The following is a 20,398-nucleotide window of genomic DNA, read 5'->3' as shown; positions in this document are numbered from 1 at the left end:
GTCAATTCCTTTCACAAAATTGCTTCAGACCATCCTTGGTGGTCCGAGCCCAGGGGCGTTGCTAGGGTCTCAAAAGATCCGAGGCCCAAGCCCCAATGAATATGGCCCAGTTCTCTAAATCGACAAGCTTCCAGGGCTGCTGAGCGGCGATGGAAGAAATCCCATTTTAAAGATCATTTCACTGCATACAAGCAATCCCTTCTCATATTCAAATCCTCACTCTCTGATGCAAAACAGGCCTACTTCTCATCTCTCATATCTTCCCTGTCACACAGCCCTAAACAACTTTTTAGCACTTTTAACTCCCTTCTCCGTCCCCCAGCGCCCCCACCCTCTCCTCTCTTCTCAGCTGAGGACTTTGCCAAATATGTCAAACAAAAGATAGTCCACATCAGAGAAAGCTTTACTGCACAGTCCCCACAGACCCTCTACACAACTGCTCAGTTCTCTTCTCCCAAAACCCGCTTCTCCACCATTACAGAAGAAAAACTCTCCACTCTACTCTCCAAATCTCATCTGACCACCTGTGCACCTGACCCAATCCCATCCCACCTCATCCCTAACCTCACCGCAGTGTTTATCCCAGCCCTAACTCATCTCTTCAACCTATCACTAAACTCTGGTGTCTTCCCCTCTGCTTTTAAACATGCTACCATTACACCCATCCTCAAAAAGCCTTCACTTGACCCATCTTCCTTGTCCAGTTATCGCCCCATATCACTTCTTCCGTATGCCTCAAAGCTACTTGAACAACATGTCCATTCAGAACAGTCCTCCCACCTCTCCTCCTGCTCCCTCTTTGACCGCCTACAATCTGGCTTCCGACCTCACCACTCGACCGAGACTGCCCTTACCAAAGTCACCAATGACCTACTGACAGACAAAACCAAGAAACAATGCTCTGTCCTCCTTCTCCTTGACCTGTCCTCTGCTTTTGACACTGTTGACCACTCCCTTCTGTTGCAAACTCTCTCATCTCTTGGCATCACTGACCTGGCCCTCTCCGGGATCACATCATACCTCACAGACCGGATGTTTAGCGTCTCCCACTCCCGCACTACCTCCTCGTCTCATTCTTTCTCTGTTGGCTGTCCCACAAGGCTCTGTCCTAGGACCCCTGCTCTTCTCCATCTACACTTTTGGCCTGGGACAACTCATAGAGTCCTATGGCTTTCAGTATCACTCCTACGCTGACGACACACAAATCTACCTCTCTGGTCCAGACATCACCACCTTACTATCAAGAATCCCACAATGTCTATCTTCTATATCATCCTTCTTCGCCTCTCGCTTTCTTAAACTTAACATGGATAAGACAGAATTCATAATCTTTCCCCCATCTTGTTCAACCCCCCCAACAGACCTATCTATCATGATCAATGGCTGCACACTCTCCCCAGTCAACCAAGTCCGCTGCCTTGGAGTGACCTTGGATTCTGCCCTTTCCTTCCGACCGCACATCCAAGCCCTTTCCACCACCTGCCGCCTCCAACTCAAAAACATCTCCCGCATCCGTGCTTTCCTTAACTTTGAATCTGCGAAAATGCTTGTACATGCCCTCATCATCTCCCGCCTAGACTACTGCAACATTCTCCTCTGTGGCCTTCCATCTAGCACTCTCGCACCCCTCCAATCTATCCTCAACTCTGCTGCCCGACTAATCCACCTCTCACCTTATTATTACTCCTCTGCCTCTCCCCTCTGCCAATCCCTTCACTGGCTCCCCATTGCCCAACAAATTCACTTCAAAGTACTAACAAATACATACAAGGCCGTCCATAACCTGTCCCCTCCCTACATCTCTGAGCTACTTTCCCGATACACCCCCACACGCACTCTCCGATCCTCACAAGACCTCCTTCTCTCCTCTTATTTCCTCTTCCCACAATCTCCTCCAGGATTTCTCCCGTGCATCCCCCACACTCTGGAACTCGCTACCCCAACATATCAGACTCTCACCTACAGTGGAATCCTTCAAAAGAAACCTGAAAACCCACCTCTTCAGACAACCTACAACCAGTGACCCTGCTGCCTCTATACTGCCATGACCAACATAACCGTCACCTACTGTGTCCTTCTCCCATACCATGTAGATTGTAAGCCCTCACGGGCAGGGCCCTATCTCCTTCTGTACAAGTTTGTAACTCATCTTGTTTATGATTAGTGCAATTGTCTGTATTATGTATGTGCACCGCTTATCATATGTACAGCGCTATGGAATGAATGGCGCTTTAATAATAAATAATAATAATAATACCCCCGCACACCGCATTTTGCATTACTTGCTATACAGCAGCACATACCTCTCACATCCAGTGCCTCCCAGGTGACGTCTCCTCTGATGTAGATCTTCTCCGTCATCATCTTCTCCATTCTGTCCGGACAACTTCTTTCAGCCGAACCTCGTCTCTGCAGAGTGTGACACACCGACATCTTAGCTTCCTCACTTTTCTATCATCATCCCCCAACCTGGAGTCCCCACAGTGTTATCCTGCTGCTCGCTGTGCCCCCCAATACCCCCAAATACTATCCTGAAGAAATAATAGTGCCCCCATAGTAATAGTGCTCCTCATAGTCCCACCAATAGTAATTCCCTTCTAGAATGCTCTCATTATTAATACTGCCCCCTACAGTGCCGCCGACAGTGATAACGCTTCCCAAGAATGCCCCCATTAGTAATACTGCCCCCTACAGTGCCGCCAACAGTGATATGCTCCCCAAAAATTCCCCCATTAGTAATACTGCCCCCTACAGTGCCGCCGACAGTTATAACGCTTCCCAAGAATGCCCCCATTAGTAATACTGCCCCCTACAGTGCCGCCAACAGTGATATGCTCCCCAAAAATTCCCCCATTAGTAATACTGCCCCCTACAGTGCCCCCAACCTTGATAACGCTCCCCAAGAGTGCCTCCATTAGTAAAAGAGCCCTCCAGTATTAATAATACCCTCACAGAGCTCCAGTAGAAAAAAGTTCCCCCTATTGTTCCCCCAGTGGTAATAAAGCTCTCTACAGACCCGTCAGTAGTAATAAGGCCCCCCCATAGTGCTCTTAGTATAAATAATAGTACTGGGGAGGCGCTGGACCATAGGAATCAAGCGAACATGTGGACAACACAGGGCGCAAGACCACAACCAGGTGTTAAATAAATTCAGATTTAGGCTACTTTCACACTTGCGGCAGGACGGATCTGACAGGCTGTTCACCCTGTCGGATCCATCCTGCGGCTATTTCGCCATGCCGCCGGACCGCCGCTCCGTCCCCATTGACTATAATGGGGACGGGGGCGGAGCTCCGGCGCAGCACGGCGGTGCACGGTGAAAGGCCGCCGGACAAAAATTACTGCATGTCAGGCTTTTTAGTCCGGCGCCCGTCCCCATTATAGTCAATGGAGACAGAGCGGCGGTCCGGCGGTACGGCGAAATAGCCGCAGGACGGATCCGACATGGTGAACAGCCTGTCGGATCCGTCCTGCCGCAAGTGTGAAAGTACCCTTATTCAGAGACAATGCGTTTTGGGGTACATGACCCCTTTATTAAGTCTTGAAGTTGACAGCTGAATCAAAAGCATGGCCACTACTTGCCGACACGTGGAACGTTCGCTGTGTGCTCACCGTGTGCTCACTTAGTAGAAATAAGGCAGATCTATAAGTCCCTTCTATAGAGCCCCCAGTAGTAATAAGAACGCCTAATGTCCCCTGGATTTATAATACCCCTACAGTGCTCCCAGTATTTATACTGCCCCCCACTGTTATAATGCTCACCCTAAAGTGCCCCCAGTATTTATAATGCCCCATGCAGTGCCCCCTATAGCTATATTCCTCCCTCCACCATACATTCCCATATAAATAACATCAAACCATCTCTCTTGCCCCTATAAAATACAGTCCCATGTAAATAACACTATTTCCCTCCCTCCGCCATAGAGTCCCATGTAAATAGCATCACACCATCTCTCCACCCTCCTCCAATATACAGTCCCATGTAAATAACATCCCTCTCTATCTACAGCCCCCTCCAAAATACAGTCCCATGTAAATAACATCACCTCCTCCCCAGCTGCCTTCAACATACAGTCCCATGTAATCATCACCCCCTCCCCAGCCGCCTCCAACATGCAATCCCTTGTAAACATCACCCCCTCAACATTCAGTCCCATGAAAATAACATCACTCCCTCCCTTAGCTGCCATCAACATACAGTCCCATGTAAATAACATCTCTGCCTCTCCCAGCCCCCTCTAACCTACAGTCCCATGTAAATAACATCCCTCCTTCCCACAGCCGCCTCTAACATATAGTCCCATATAAATAACATCTCCCTGCCCCAGACCCCTCCAACATTCAGTCCCATGTAAATAACATCACTCCCTCCCACAGCCATTTAACTTACAATTCTTGACGCTACTACTAATATATACTTCCAAACCCAAGCAGGTCGATACCCCCATGATTCCTCAGTGGACAAGCTCAGGCCTAATACCTCCTCTCACGCCAACACAGGCCCCTCATGCGGCTCCATCGCACACTCCCTATCTACCGACAAGCACTGCTCTTAAATAAGAGGGGTGTTTGGCAGTATTGCACTGCCATATTTGCCATGAGCTCACATCCATGTCAGTGTCAGGCTCTTCCTGGGTGTACACTGACTCTGGCTCCGCCTCCTGCAAGCCGCCGCCCAGGTGTACCGCCAGCCCACTATAGCTCAGCCCACAAGGTGATCACATGGTGCAGGGGCACAATATAACATCATATGTATGTATTTTATTTTACTGTAATATTGAGTTTTATCTGTTTCTCTGATACATCCAGCCTATTGGACATGTAGAAAACCATTTGCTTGTGATATATAGCTTTTCACAGAGTGCTGCATGTAATCATATCCCAAAATATCAGGCCTGTCTAATGACATTATGGAGAAACCGAAACCGAAAGAAAGTCTTTACAGGAAATCAGATGCTGCGTGCTATTCCCAAGAGACTGGCTAAAAATAGAGAGCGCATGGGCTTCGGGATACAAAATCCAATATTATTCCTGTTATGGTGATTTGCTCTCTAGCTGTTATGGAACTACAACTCTCAACTTGCCATCAAGTAAGCAAATGTTGGAGGCCGCTGTCTTATTGAAATGTTATATTATTATTATTTATTTTATATAACATCCAGACGGAGGACCCTAACCCTAATAAACAAGAAACTATTAACAGACTGGTACAGAGGGGTAGAGGACCCTGCTCACAAGAGCTTACAATCTACAAGGAAAGGGGAGAACACAGTAGGTGAGGGTATAGGCTGCTCACGTGGCAGCATGCTCATTGCAGGTGGTAGGCTTTCCTGAAGAGGTGGTTTTCGTGTTACTCTTGAAGGTTTGGATGTTGGGGGAGAGTCTGATGTGTTGGGTGTCAGTTCCAGAGTATGGAGGATGCGGGTGAGAAATCTTGTAGTCGATTGTGTGAAGAACAGATGAGAGGAGAAGAGAGGAGGACGTCCTGTGAGGACCTGAGATCAGGTGTGGAGATGTATCGGGGGAGCAGGTCAGAGATGTAGGGAGGGGACAGGTTGTGGACGGCCTTATATGTATTTGTAAGAATTTTAAACTGAATTCGCTGGGCAATGGGGAGGAAGTGAATAGATTGGCCGAGGGGGAGGCAGAGGAGAAACGAGGGGAGAGGTGGATTAACCGGGCAGCGGAGTTGAGAATAGATTGGAGGGGAGCGAGAGCTCTGGATGGGAAGCCACACAGGAGGATGTTGCAGTAGTCCAGGTGGGAGATGACGAGGGCATGCACTAGCATTTTAGTTGACTCAGGGGTGAGGAAGGCGTGAATACGAGAGATGTTCTTAAGTTGAAAGTGGCAGATGGAGGTGAGGGTTTGGATGTGTGGCTTAAAGGACAGGGCAGAATCCAATGTTATCCCCAGGCAGCGGGCCTGCGAGGCTGGAGAAAGTGTTGTGCTATTAACTGTAATGGAGCGGTCAGGTCGGGGGGCTGAGTGACATGGGGGAAAGACAACAAATTCAGATTTCTCCATGTTGAGTTTTAGGAAGCAGGAGGAGACGAATGAAGATATGGCCGACAGACACGCTGGGATTCTGGATAGCAGGGAAGTGACATCTAGGCCAGAGAGGTAGATTTGAGTATGATCAGTATAGAGGTGGTATTGGAAGCCTTGGGACTCTATGACCTATCCCAGGACGAATGTACAAATGGAGAAAAGTAAAGGACCCAGGACAGAACCTTAAGGGACACCAACAGAGAGTTGGCATGATGAGGACGTAGTGTATGAATAGGAAATGCTGAAGGTTCTGTTGGTGCGGTACGAGGAGATCCAGGAGAGGGAAAGGTCTCTGATGCCAAGGGAAAAGAGGGTTTGTAACAGGAGAGAGTACAGAGTAATCTAGAAGACAGAGGACAGGTTAAGAAGGAGGAGCACAGAGTAATCTAGAAGACAGAGGACAGGTTAAGAAGGAGGAGCACAGAGTAATCTAGAAGACAGAGGAGAGGTCAAGAAGGAGGAGCACAGAGTAATCTAGAAGACAGAGGAGAGGTCAAGGAGGAGGAGCACAGAGTAATCTAGAATACAGAGGAGAGGTCAAGGAGGAGGAGCACAGAGTAATCAAGAAGACAGAGGACATGTCAAGAAGGAGGAGTAGTGATGTTTAGCTTTGGCAGCTAGCAGATCGTTGGCGACTTGGGTTAGGGCAGTTTCGGTGGAATGATTGGGTCTGAAGCCGGTTTGCAGTTGATCAAAAAGTGAGTGGGATGAAAGGTGAGAGGAAAGTTCGAGATGGACATGTTGTTCTAGAAGTTTGGATGCAAATTGGAGCAGTGAGATGGGACGATAGCTGGATAAAGAGGTTGGGTCCAGAGAGGGCTTCTTGAGTATGGGTGTGACGATTGTGTGTTTAAAAGAGGAAGGGAAGACCCCAGTGGTTAGTGATAGGAAAATAAAAACAAGTTAGAAGAAAAAGATGTAGCGCTATCTGGCTTTAACTGGCAGAACAAATGTTGAGGACACATTCCCTTTAAATGGGCACTCTAACAATGGACACTTGTAGAATAAGCCACCTCTGGGTCCTCCACTAATGAGACGGGTGATCTTACACTGTGCCTTGGCAGAACCCAGCTGCAAGAGAAAGACGATGATGGTTCACCGTTATTATAATGCAATTTGATATCTCAGCCCAATTGCCTTATGGTGCTAGTAACTGTTAAGGGGTCCAGACCACTCTTGGTCTGCCTCAAAAAGCTGAAGGTTCCTACAAAGATCACCCCTGGACCATCTCAGCTGTAAGTCTCTGTGCACATACATTACATTGCTTATCCTGTAATGATCCTGAGTTACATCCTGTATTATACTCCAGAGCTGCACTCACTATTCTGCTGGTGCAGTCACTGTGTATATACATTACTTATCCTGTACTGATCCTGAGTTACACCCTTTATTATACTCCAGAGCTGCACTCACTATTCTGCTGGTGCAGTCACTGTGTACATACATTACTTATCCTGTACTGATCCTGAGTTACATCCTGTATTATACTCCAGAGCTGCACTCACTATTCTGCTGGTGCAGTCTCTGTGCACATACATTACTTATCCTGTACTGATCCTGAGTTACATTTTGTATTATACTCCAGAGCTGCACTCACTATTCTGCTGGTGGAGTCACTGTGTACATACATTACATTACTTATCCTGTACTGATCCTGAGTTATTGAGTTACAGAGGAGTGTGTTGCTATGTGGCTGTCCTTATATTTCACTGCCGCTATCAGTTGACTGTTAGGAGGTTTTCTGGGGAGGAGGGTTGGACATTAAACTGAGCAACAAATAATAAAGTATCCAGCGTTGTGAAAGTGCATTTGGAAGGCAGCCATATGTTCATACTGAGCTGTCAAAACAACTAACTGCAGAGTGAGCAACTCAGTTCTGAGAATAAGACCATGAAAAGATTGCAAGAAAGTAACGTGTTCTACAGTGAGACACAGGACACTGACTGATAACTATGGGGCTGGCTGATGATTTCCTTATATTGATCTGCTGAAGTTATAGAATTAAAAGATACAATTTCCTCTACCTGCACCCACCACTAGAGGGAGCCTATGAGCTTACTGTATACTGTTTTCTTATGATATCCAGTGTATAAACTGTATGCAGTATGCTCCTCAGTGCCCCCTAGTGGCAATGCAAACAGGTAAAAATGAATACATTTAAAAAAAGGATTAAGGCTACTTTCACACTTGAGGTAGCAGGGTCCGGCAGACGGAACAGCTTGCCGTATCCGTGCTATTGCTAGCCCACGGTGCCGCCGGAAGTCCTCTCAGCATGTTTGCCGTGCTGCGGCCGGACCTCCCATTATAGTGAATGGGGCCGGAGCGCACTTCCGGCGACATGGTGGGGTAGCGTTACCATGAATCCGGCAGGCTGTTCCCCCGCCAGTGTGAAAGTTTCAGCCATGGACCTATGCTTGATGAAACGTATATAAGCCCCTCCATATAAATAGGACCCTTTCACATAAAATCAGCAATTAGCATAGCCAAAAAAGGGGAAAGATGTGGTCCGAAAATAATGCACAAAATCTCATTAAATGGACAGAATGCAAATCTCATCTTCAATTAAAAGCCTCCAAAAGAGCAGCACAAAGATACAGGAGAGGCTCCCGGGCGTGCACCAGTAATCAAATACAGCAACAATCGACTCGGATCAAAAAGCCCAATAGACAGGATAATACCAGTTATAGCACATCAAGCCAAGCAGCGCCTAGATTGTAGCTGAATGTGATTATTGGTGCACTGCTAGGAGTCTCCTGTATCTTTGGGGCTGGGGCCCCGCGCTGCTCTTCTGGATGCATTATGGGATTTGCATTATGTCCATTTAATAAAGTGAGATGTTTTGCATTATTTTTGGCCATATCTTCACCTTTTTGTTTGCTATGTTAAAGGGGTTATCTAAAGATGAATGCAAAAAATGAAAATCCTTCATACTCTAGCACACGGCGGCCTCTTTCTAACAAAGCTAGAACCAGCCCTGTGCCTCACATGGATCCTGAAATCTCCCCATTCATGGCTCCAATTGTTCTTCTAGATTTATTTCAAGCTGGCAGCTCAGGGGGCGTGTCCTTTCTCAGGGAGCGTGTCCTTTCTGCTGCAGCTGGAGGCAGTTGAAGGATGGAACTGAGCATGTGCGTCCATCTCAGCGAGTAGGACAGCAGGTGGCGCCATACAGATAGATTTCAGTGAATAATTCAGTAGCTATAATAGATTTTTTAATCACAAGTATTCCGATCCAGGTGCTGGTTTGAAAAAAGGTAGAAGATTATTTGTGGGATGACCCCTTTAATTGATAGACCTATGCCAGGGGTCTGCTGCTGTATTTCTGGAGTGTAATAATATTACAGGCTATAGCTACTAGAGAGGGGTCGCTGATCCAGGGAGTTATTCTGATGTCTGATTGGAGTCGGGAAGGAATTATTTTCCCCTAAAGTGAGGAAATTTGGCTTCTGCCTCACAGGGGTCTTTTTTCCTTCCTCTGGATCAACTTGCAGGATAACAGGCCGAACTGGGCGGACAGATGTCTGTTTTCAGCCTCATAAACTGTTACTATGTTGCAATCCCCAGCATGCACACTTAGGCTACTTTCACACTAGCGTTCGTCGGTCCGCTCGTGAGCTCCGTTTGAAGGAGCTCACGAGCGGACCCGAACGCCTCCGTCCAGCCCTGATGCAGTCTGAATGGATGCGGATCCGCTCAGACTGCATCAGTCTGGCGGCGTTCAGCCTCCGCTCCGCTCGCCTCCGCACGGACAGGCGGACAGCTGAACGCTGCTTGCAGCGTTCGGGTGTCCGCCTGGCCGTGCGGAGGCGTGCGGATCCGTTCAGACTTACAATGTAAGTCAATGGGAACGGATCCGCTTGAAGATGTCACCATATGGCTCAATCTTCAAGCGGATCCGTCCCCCATTGACTTTACATTGAAAGTCTGAACGGATCCGCGCAGGCTACTTGCGCACTTGCGAATTTTTTTAAAGTTATTAATGCAGACGGATCCGTACTGAACGGAGCCTCCGTCTGCATTAATATGATCGGATCCGTTCAGAACGGATCCGATCAAGCGCAAGTGTGAAAGTAGCCTTACTTGGCTGTTCTTGTAACTCCTATAGAAGTGAAAGGAGGATTCTGGGAGTTGTAGTCTCAGAACAGATGGGGTTGGCGGTGGTGGCTGACCCCTTGCCCAGCATCAGGACTCAATAAGTCCAGTAACAGACCCTCCGTCCTTTCCATTGCTGGCTGCACTAGTTACATTTAGCAGGAGGATGGGCGCTCGGTATATTTTCTAGTGGTAGGTCCTTTTGTGGTTCCTGACATCGCTCATGCCCCAGACTATTGGGACTGTTGGGTATTGGGATTGGCAGGCTGAAGGAAGATGGCAAAGTCAGGGGCGGACATTAGGATTTTGCAATGAGCCCCCCTTCTTATTGCACTTGGCTCAGACATATGACAGACGGTAACCAGAGCCTCTGACCTTGAGGGAAGCCAAAATAGCGCGGAGGACCTGCGAGCACAGTCCGAACGCGCTCCTGCAGTTAGCTCTGCTGCTTATCTTGTGCCCGGGTTTCGGAGATTTCTCCAACTGGAAATGACTTACCGGCTGCTGGGTGTGATATGGAGGAGGTAAGGGACATGCTCTCATGTAGACTGTAAGCCTCGCGGGCAGGGCCCTCTCTCCTTCTGTACCAGTCTGTAACTCGTCTTGTTCATGCTTATTACAATTGTCTGTATTATGTATGTGCCCCACTTATCGTATGTACAGCGCTATGGAAACAATGGTGCAATAATGATACAAAAATAAATAAATAATAGTAAATAATAATAAATAAATAATAGTAAATAATAATGATAATAAATAAATAATAGTAAATAATAAATAATAGTAATAATAATGTGCATGGATTCCACATCAGGATGACACATTTTGCTGATTATGCTGCAAATCAGAGACATTTGCATTGATTTCTGGAGACATTTTTACGGCAGCCCACATTTTTCTTGTAAGGCCTCATGCACACAACCGTATTTCGGATCCCTGTCCAATCTGCATTGCTTGCAGATCTCACCTAGACCCATTCATTTTTATAGGTCTGCAAAAAGACAGCATCCCTGTGCTGTCCGCATCCGTACGTCTGTCCAGCACATTATAGTACATGTCCTCTTCTCGTCTGTTTTGCAGACAAGAATAGCCATTTTTAATAATGGAAGTGATATACCTTTGGAAGGTGTCCATTTGCGGCTCTGTGGTTTGTGGACCGCCAAAACTGATACGATCGTGTGCATGAGGACTGACCCAAAGAAAAAAGATTGGAAAGTACTCCATAGGCTGTATGTAGGTGATGGTATGGCGTGGTGTACGTTTTGGTTTTGTACCGCAAGTCACCTTTCCTGACTTTTCTGTTTTAGCAAACACTTTTCATGAAATAACCATTTCAAATCTGTGTTGCACAGTTCCTCTGTTATTCCTCCTAGAAAGATTGGAATAAACTGACCACTAGGTGTTACCAGTGTCTTTAGACAGTGTGGCACTGTCCAATCAGTGTATGTGTGTGTGTGTGAGGGGGGGGGGGGGGGTGCACTAAGAAGGCATAGCTACTGTGTGGGGGCACTAAGGGGGTATAACTACTGTGTGGGGGCACTAAGGGGGTATAACTACTGTGTGGGGGCACTAAGGGGGTATAACTACCATGTGGGGGCACTAAGGGGGTATAACTACTGTGTGGGGGCACTAAGGGGGTATGACTACTGTGTGGGGGCACTAAGGGGGTATAACTACTGTGTGGGGGCACTAAGGGGGTATAACTACTGTGTGGGGGCACAAAGGGGTTATAACTACTGTGTGGGGGCACTAAGGGGGGTATAAATACTGTGTGGGGGCACTAAGGGGGTATAACTACTGTGTGGGGGGAACTAAGTGGGTATAACTACTGTGTGGGCGCGCTAATGGGGTATAACTACTGTGTGGTGGCACTAAGGGGGTATAACTACTGTGTGGTGGCACTAAGGGGGTATAACTACTATGTGGCGGCACTAAGGGGGTATAACTACTGTGTGTGGGGGCACAAAGGGGGTATAACTACTGTGTGTGGGCACTAAGAGGGCAAAACTACTGTGTGGGGGCACTAAGTGGGTATAACTACTGTGTGTGGGCACTAAGTTGGTATAACTATTGTGTGGGAGCACTAAGTGGGTATAACTACTGTGTGGGGGCACTAAGGGGGTATAACTACTGTGTGGGGGCACTAAGTGGGTATAACTACTGTGTGGGGGCACTAAGTGGGTATGACTACTGTGTGGGGGCACTAAGGGGGTAAAACTACTGTGTGGGGGCAATAAGGGGGTATAACTACTGTGTGGGGGCACTAAGGGGGTATAACTACTGTGTGGGGGCACTAAATGGGTATAACTACTGTGTGGGGGCACTAAGTGGGTATAACTACTGTGTGGCGGCACTAAGTGGGTATAACTACTGTGTGGGGGCACTAAGTGGGTATAACTACTGTGTGGCGGCACTAAGTGGGTATAACTACTGTGTGGGAGCACTAAGTGGGTATAACTACTGTGCGGGGGCACTAAGTGGGTATAACTACTGTGTGGGGGCACTAAGGAGGTATAATGACTGTAAAGCGGGCACTAAGGGGAGCAATAAGGGACATTGTAATATGCGGGGGCACTTTGATTATGGAGGTACTGTGGCTGGCACTATTATGGGGAAATATGATGTGCACTGCTATGTGGACACTGTGGCTGTTACTATTATGGGGCCACTGGGGCTCTCATTATGGTGATCTTATGGTTCGCCCTATTATGTGACAATGCGGCTTGTGCTAGTATGTGGGACCACTGTCATCATTCGGGATATGGGGGGTACCACTTGTATTTGGACCCTGGGGATGTTATGGGGACACTGCAGCAGGGCCACTATGGCTATCATTATGGAGGTACTCTGACTGTCTGAGGTCATAGCTATACTGAGACCACAGACACATCGCAATTGTCCAAAAACAAGGGTTTGAGGCTTGATAGATACAGTATGTCCATATGCTTCCATAACCAGCTCGGTGGTCAGCAGTGTCCGCTTGGGTTCAAATCCAACCAAGGGGAACATCTGATGGGGTTTGCGTGTCCTTTTTGAGAGTTTCTGACCGTCTTCGGTTTTCAAATTGGCTCCAGTGTGAGAAATGGGAAAGTTTTGGCCCGGAGCCTGATATGAGTGGTAGCACTGACTGTGTACAGCGCCGCGGAATATGTCGGCGCTATAAGCAATGGAAACAAATAGTTCATAACTTCACTATAGGTGAAGCATAAACTAATAACACTCAGCATAAAGTAACATGGCATGAACAGGTGGGAAATCCTTGTAACACTATAGACCTGTGTGGTTCCTGCTATGTGGCAAGACGGTGCCCGCTGCCAATCCTGAGAGGAGGACGAGTCGCCCAGAGCGCGGGTGACTCACCAGGAAAACATAAAGAGTAAAAGGGAAGTGTATGGAAATTCCTGACTGTGTCCATACATGAGAAGAAGCACTAATGGATGAGATGAAAGGCGGGGGAGGGGGCTGCACAACCCCTGGGGAAATCCCAGACACTTTCTCCACCTCTTTGAGACTTAATGGCCATTATGCAAATTATTATTAATACCGGTTGTTTTATTTTTCCAACCTTTTATAAGGGGTTTGCAAAGAATAGGGAAAACATGGCCCCTTTCTTGCAGAAACCTCGCCAGTCTTGCCAATGGGGGCATCTGGCATCGCAGTCCAGCCTCAGGGCACTGCTCTGATCATTGTCTGTTGGAGTCTGTTGGCGATCTGAAAATCAACTCAATCAAAAGCAGCACCGCCCAGGAGTTGTCTCTGGTATTGCAGCTCAGCACCATTGAGGTGAATGGAGCTGAGCTGCAATACCAGACACAGCCATGGACCAGAAGGGGCGCTGTTATGAGATGAAAGCCGATGCAGATTTTTTTCACCCCATCTTTTTAGGCTTGGTAGCACTGGATAATAATCCAGAAGCGATGCAAATAATAAACCGTGATTGCACTTTATTAATGCACTTTCACTGGGGTGGGAGGCACCATATCAGTTCAGGGGAAGTGACTATGTAAGCAGGGGTGGGACAAGGTTTCCAGAAGCTCCTCCCTCCCCCCGATCTTCGGAGCTCAGCATACTAGCTGTTCAATAGGACGCCGTCAGCCCTTTCTTACCAAGTAACATACATGTTGGATTTTACCCATAACTTGCGCCCCCTCACAATGGTGGCCCTAGGTCACTGCCTACGTTGTCTAGCCTTCACCCCAGACCAATGTGTAGCTCCTAGGGCAAGACTTACAGCACAGAGACATCAGCACCAGCGCCATATAATGCATGTATGTGTAATATCCCAACTGTAACTGAACTGACGGAATACAGGCTGCTGCATTAGGCCCGGGAGAAGGGTGCTGTCAGCTGGGAATGAGGCGTTCTTCTTCAGGTGTGTCATTATGCAGCCTGTCGTCTTTGTATACTATATATGTAATTACTCCAGAACGGAGCGGTTTGGTTGGGTTGTAGTGAAACATTAATTATTGTAATCACGTCTGTGCTCGTTAGTCACCGCCCGTTATGACCTTCAGACCACCCGGTTATTAAAAATCCTGTATATACTGTATCCACCAATAAATAGTTCAACCAGATTTCTCACTATAAACCAATTCTTCTCTTCCAGCAGCCGATCCGAGCAAGCAGGGCTGCAGTGTAAAGCATGGGGAATGACAAATTGGTAGCCTGAGACAGGTGGCGGATTTCAGATTACCTCAGACTTGAATAGACAGTGCAGCTAAACTAGAGAGGCTGATTATAGGTGTCTTCGAAAATGTCCTTGAAAATGGGCAGTCCAGTGTAATTAGGGTTGTTTTAGTGAACAGCAAACTAAGCAGTAAAAAACAGTGTCAGGCAGCTGCCGCCAAGGCCAATAAGATAATGGGTTGCATCAAAAGGGGCATAGATGGCCGTGATTAGAACATAGTTCTACCACTTTACAAATCACTAGTCAGACCACACATGGAGGACTGTGTACAGTTCTGGGCTCCTGTGAACAAGGCAGACATAGCAGAGCTGGAGAGAGTTCAGAGGAGGGCAACTAAAGTAATAACTGGAATAGGGTGACTACAGGACCCTGAAAGATGATCAAAATTAGGGTTATTCACTTTAGAAAAAAGACAACTGAGGGGAGATCTAATAACCATGTATAAATATATATATATCAGGGGGCAGTACAGAGATCTCTCTCATCATCTACTTATCCCCAGGACTGTGACGAGGGGACATCCTCTGCGTCTGGAGGAACGAAGGTTTGTACACAAACATAGAAGAGGATTCTTTACGGTAAGAGCAGTGAGACTATGGAGCTCTCTGCCTGAGGAGGTGGTGATGGTGGAGTCACTATAAGAGTTCAGGAGGGGCCTGGATGTATTCCTGGAGCGTAATAATATTACAGGCTATAGCTACTAGAGAGGGGTCGCTGATCCAGGGAGTTAGTCTGATGCCAGATTGGAGTCGGGAAGGAATTTTTTCCCCTTAAGTGAGAAATTGGCTTCTACCTCACAGTTTTTTTTGCCTTCCTCTGGATCAACCTGCAGGATAACAGGCCGAACTGGATGGACAGATGTCTTTTTTCGGCCTTATGTACTATGTTACTATGTATTGAAGAGATCCAGTGTTTGTACAGAGACAGGCAATGCTCCATGGGAAAAATATGTAAATTATCTAATGTGAGCCAGAGACTCCTCCAGACAGGAGAGTAATCCATCTGTAGACAGATCTTCCTTTTCAGTGGCCGTGTGACCACCGCTCCATTCAAACTCATCCTTACGGTGGTCGTGCACAAAGAAAGAACTGCTTCTATTGAAGTGATTTGTGGAGGTCCCTGTGATGACACACTTACCTCCTGTCCTGTAGATACAGTAGGTGTTATAGTGTATTCGAATAGCCTTCAGAACTTTTCAATCTTTTTTCACTATTTTTGTTATGTTGCTAAAATGAAAAAAAAAAAAAACAACAATCTGCACTCGATTTCCCATAATAAGGAGGTGAAAACAGAATGTTTACAAATTTATTAAAAAGGAAAAACTAACATTTCCCGTGGACATAAGAATTTAGACCCTTTGCTATGACGCATGACATTTCGATCTGGGGGACTCCCATTTCTCTTGATCATCTTTGAGATATTTCTACACCTTGATTGGAGTCACCTCTGGTAAATTCAGGTGATTGGACATGATTTGGAAAGACACAGCCCTGTCTATATAAGGTCTCACAGCTGACAATGCATATCAGTGCAAAAACCAAGCCATGAGGAGGAAAGAACTGCCTGTAGAGCCCAGAGACAGGATTGTGCGGAGGCTCAGATCTGGAGAAGGGGACAAAACATTTCTGCTGCTATGAAAGTTCCCAAGAGCTCAGTGGTCTTGGAACAACCAAGAATCTTCCTAGAGCTGGCCACCCTAGCAAACTAAGTAATCAGGGGAGAACAGCCTTGCTAAGAGAAGTGACCAAGAACCCAATGGTTACTCTGGCTGAGCTCCTAAGATCCTATGTGCAGATGGAAGAAACTTCCAGAAGGTTAACCATCACTGCAGCTTCCACCAATCTGGGCTTTATGACAGAGTGGCCAGAATCCTCTCCTCAGGAAAAGATACATGAAAGGACATAAAGGACTCTCAGACTGTGAGAAAAAAGAATCTTTGGTCTGATGAAACCAAGATTGAACTTTTTGGCCTCAATTCTAAGCTTCGTGTCTGAAACCAGGCAATGCCCATCACCTGACCAATACCATCCCTACTGTGAAGCATGGAGACAGGGAGAGAGGTCAAAGTTGAGGGAAAGCTGAATAGTGCAAAGTAAAGAGATATTCTTAATGAAAACCAGATCCAGAGTGCTCTGATTTGGCCAAAAATTCACCTTCCAATGACCCTAAGCACATAGTCAAGACAACACAGGAGCAGCATAGGGTCAACTCTGTGAATGTCCTTGAGTGGCTCAGCCAGAGCCCTGAACCCAATGGAACATCTCTGGAGAGACCTAAAAATGACTGTCCACCGATGGTCCTCATCCAACCTGACAGAGCTTTAGAGGATCTGCAGACAACAATGTCAGAAAATCCCCATATTGGGTGTGCAAACCTTGTGGTGTCATCCCAGAGAAGACTGGAGGCTGGAATCACTGCCAACGGGGCTTCGACTAACTCCTGAGAAATGGGTCATAGCAGGGGTGTAGCTAAAGGCTCATGGGCCCTGGCGCAAGAGTTCAGCTTGGCCTCCCCTTCCCTTAGTGCTTTGTGGTCAGGGGCAGGGAAGCACATAGCCTTCGTGCTGCCTGAGGCAAAAATTGAAATGGTCCCCCACCCCCCCCATGCCAAATTCTCACCCTAACCCATTCCCTCCAGGCAGAGGTGTAACTTGACCAGCATGCACACAATGGTCTTTGGGCCCCCTCAGGCCCCTGTGCCCGGTAGCGACTGCTACCTCTACACCCCCTATAGGTACACCCCTGTCTCTGAGTACTTATGTCAATGCAAGATTTTAGTTTTTCCTTTTCAATAAATTAGCAAAGATTTCTAACGTTCTGTTCTCACTTTCTCATTATGGAGGACAGAGAGCAGATTGATGCGGAAAAAAATAGATTTTTTTTAAAATTTAGCTCAAGGTCACAACATAACAAAATGTGAATAAAGTGAAAGGGACTTAAGACTTTCTGTCCTATGTGACCACCCCTTTAAGGACCAGTGTCTGGGCTGTGCAGGGCATTTCATCATCATTCATATACTTATTTCTCCAAGATTTATATATCACTACAGTTACTCAACTTCTTCTTTTTTGTGGTTTCACGTGTTGTGAAAATTTTAAATAATAATGGAAAGCCCCCATCTAAGAATTCCACTGCGTAAGGGCGGTCCGGGGCCACAAAAATATACACTGTCTATGTGATACATTTACTTCAGCCGTCCTCCTAGAAAGGTCCTGTCCAAAGGACCCCTTGCTCTAACCCAGTATGTTCTGATAGACCACTGAGAGCATTAGGATGATGAGAGTGAGAATGTCCTTCAATCTCATCATTACGCCTCTTGCACACAAACATTTTTTTTTCCGTTTCAGTTCCGTTTTTTTGCTTTCCGTATCTGTATACGGAACCATTCATTTCAATGGATTGGCAAAAAAAAACAGAAGGTACTCCGTATGCCTTCCGTTTCCATATTTCCGTTTTTTCCGCTCCATTCAAAAATAGAACATGTCCTATTATTGTCCGCATAACGGATAAGAATAGTACTGTTCTATCAGGGGCCAGCTGTTCCATTCCGCAAAAAAACGGAATGCACACGGACGTCATCCATATTTTTTGCGGATCCGTTTTTTGCAGACAACAAGATACTGAAAAAGCCATACGGTAGAGTGCAAGAGGCCTTAGGCCTCATGCACACGACCGTTCTGTTTTTTGCAGTCCGCAAACCGCGGATCCGCAAAACACGGAAGCCGCCCGTGTGCCTTCTGCAATTAGCAAAACGGAACGGACGGCCCATTGTAGAAATGCCTATTCTTGTCCGCAAAACGGACAAGAATAGGACATGCTATGTTTTTTTTGCAGGGCCACGGAACGGAGCAACGGAGTGCTGTCCGCATCTTTTGCGGCCCCATTGAAGTGAAAAGGTCCGCACCCGAGCCGGAAAAAATGCGGCTCTGACGCGGACCACAACAACGGTCGTGTGCATGAGGCCTTAGGAGGATGACTCTTATCGGCCTTATCTATTTCAGGGTCATTCTCACTCCTTTCCCCAGACTGAGAATGTCCTTCAGGTCATTCACCATATTACTTTCTACCAGTTCATGACTCTGATACAAAAAGACAACATGTAAGTAGAAAGTGTCCTTAGATGATAGTGAAGGACCAGACACAAGATGTTACTGCATTCAGTGACCTTACAGTGACCTGTAAAATGAGATGGCCAGGTTTTCATCCTGTTGGTCAGCCTGCAAGTTTGTGGCATGAGAAGCCTCTGCACAGGATGGCCAGCTGCCAATTATACAGGGCATACACAGCTCTTAAGACCTCTGCACAGGCAGTGGCATCGCCAAGCCTGGGCTCAGGGGCCCGCTACCTAGGTCTTTTGTCTGGGCCGGCAAGTCACTGCCTAAGAGCTGCATGCAACACATAGGGTTAAGATTAAGAAAGAGAAGGACATTGTGACTGCCGAACATGAAGAGGATTGTGGATGCCAGGTAGGCACCTTAACTGGCATGGGTGGCATTGATGGTATTATGACTGGTATGGAGAGCATAATAGCCGTCATGGAGTCATTGTAGCTGACATAGGAAGCATTGAAGGCATTGTGTCTGTCATGGGGGGGGGGGGGGGGGGAGCAACTGTAGCTGTCATGGAGGCATTGTGGCTGGCATAGGGGGCATTTTGACTCCATGGAGGGCTGGCATTGGAAGCATTGAGGTAATGGTGGCTTTAATGGAGGATTTGTGGCCAATATGGGGGTATTGTGACTGTTATAGGGACATTGTAACTTGTACAATGGGCATAAAGAACACTCTTTTGGCACCCAGAAGGCCCCTAAGAATAGACCCATGAATGATCGGCACTGTAGTGTGGGTACTGTAGCTGTTATAGAGGCAGTATGGCAGTATGACGGGGGTATTGTGGCTGTTATGGGGGCATTGTGGCTGTTATGGGGGTATTGTGGCTGTTATGGGGGAATTGTGGCTGTTACGGGGGTATTGTGCCTTTTATGGGGGTATTGTGGCTGTTATGGTGGCATTGTGTCTGTTATGAGGGTATTGTAGCTGTTATGGGGTATTGTGCCTATTATGGGGGAATTGTGGCTGTTATAGGGGTAATTTGGCAGTTATGGGGGTATTGTGCCTATTATGGGGGTATTATGGCTGTTATGGGGGCATTGTGCCTATTATGGGGGTATTGTGACTGTTATGGGGTTATTGTGGCTGTTATGGGGCGCATTGTGGCTGTTATGGGGTATTGTGCCTATTATGGGGGTATTGTGGCTGTTATGGGTGCATTGTGGCTGTTATGGGGGTATTGTGGCTGTTATGGGGATTTTGTGGCTGTTATGCGGTATTGTGGCTGTTACGGGGATATTGTGGCTGTTATGGGGGAATTGTGGCTGTTATGGGGGAATTGTGGCTGTTATGGGGTATTGTGGCTGTTATGGGGGTATTGTGGCTGTTATGGGGGAATTGTGGCTGTTATGGGGGTATTGTGGCTGTTTTGGGGGCATTGCGGCTGTTATGGGGGCATTGTGGCTGTTATGAGGGTATTGTGGCTGTTACGGGGGTTTTGTGGCTGTTATGGGGGTATT

The 20,398-nt window shown here is 47.1% G+C and overlaps 1 protein-coding gene across 1 annotated transcript in view; it reads left to right on the top strand.

Annotated features, from left to right (window-relative positions):
• The first annotated feature begins 10,538 nt into the window (after positions 1-10,538).
• The window catches only part of LOC122921642 (tumor necrosis factor alpha-induced protein 2-like), a 35,497-nt gene continuing 25,637 nt past the window's right edge, over positions 10,539-20,398 (top strand). Inside the window, exon 1 of the mRNA XM_044271788.1 lies at positions 10,539-10,667. The gene's annotated coding sequence lies outside the window, so the exon portion shown is untranslated. The remainder of the gene's footprint in view (positions 10,668-20,398) is intronic.

The sequence above is a fragment of the Bufo gargarizans genome, chromosome 11 (genome assembly GCF_014858855.1).
Source record: "Bufo gargarizans isolate SCDJY-AF-19 chromosome 11, ASM1485885v1, whole genome shotgun sequence".
Lineage (NCBI taxonomy): Eukaryota > Metazoa > Chordata > Amphibia > Anura > Bufonidae > Bufo > Bufo gargarizans.
The sequence above is the reverse complement of the archived record's forward strand: the minus strand, read 5'-3'. Positions and strand labels throughout refer to the sequence as shown.